Source organism: Colobus angolensis, unplaced genomic scaffold, assembly GCF_000951035.1.
Source record: "Colobus angolensis palliatus isolate OR3802 unplaced genomic scaffold, Cang.pa_1.0 Scaffold448, whole genome shotgun sequence".
NCBI classification, from domain to species: Eukaryota; Metazoa; Chordata; class Mammalia; order Primates; family Cercopithecidae; genus Colobus; species Colobus angolensis.
In genome coordinates this window covers 874,193-874,949 of record NW_012117910.1, presented here as the reverse complement: position 1 = coordinate 874,949, position 757 = coordinate 874,193, and the positions used below count along the sequence as shown (strand labels likewise).

The window sequence follows — 757 nt, the reverse complement described above, 5'->3', positions numbered from 1 at the left end:
CATCTCTTGTTTCTTGGGGCTGGGACCAGTCTCTCTTGCCTGCCCACTTCCCTCTCATGGATCAGATAGTCCCAAAGGCTCCATCCTTAGCTCCTAAAGAAAGCTTTGGTCCTTAGAACCTCCCTTCCCATTCCTTCCTTTTCTCCACACACTGGGGCAGGGAGGGAGAGGCAAGGGCCTCTCTTTCAAAGCCCCTTAGATTTGGATGAAGAGCAGGCCAGTGAGCAGGGCACAGCCTGCTAGGAGCAGAATGACTTTGAGGATCCTTTGCTCAGCCAGCTCCTGGGCAGGATTTCCAGAAAGGTAATATAGAGGAAGGTGCCAGCCGCTATGCCCTCTAGCACAGACTGGGCCAGCTGGCACAGAGGCCCTGCTGACTGCTAGAGCTGCACCCATCTGGATGCCTAGAAGTGTCATGCGTGAGAAGTGGATCCCACAGCCAGCCACCACCTGTAACCCCAAGTGGCTCTGCAGCAGCTGCAGCGACAGGCTGACAGCCACAGTGCCCTTGTGGAGCAGCGAAGCCAGGCGCAGCTCTGTGGCCCAAGCCCCGTCTTGCTGCAACCCCTTGAACACTAAGTATAGAGCCAGGGAGAAGACCAGTACATGGGCACGCAGGGCTGAGGGGGCTGCTGGGGCTCCATTCGCCTGTGGAACCCCTGGCTCTTCATGAAGATTGGCCTTTTGAGATATCTTTTTTTTTTGAGATGGAGTTTCTCTCTTGTCACTCAGGCTGGAGTTCAATGGCACAATCTCG

General features: G+C 55.5%; 1 pseudogene; it reads right to left on the bottom strand.

The window, feature by feature from the left end:
• Positions 1-195: 195 nt before the first annotated feature.
• The window catches only part of LOC105523006, a 6,871-nt pseudogene continuing 6,309 nt past the window's right edge, over positions 196-757 (bottom strand).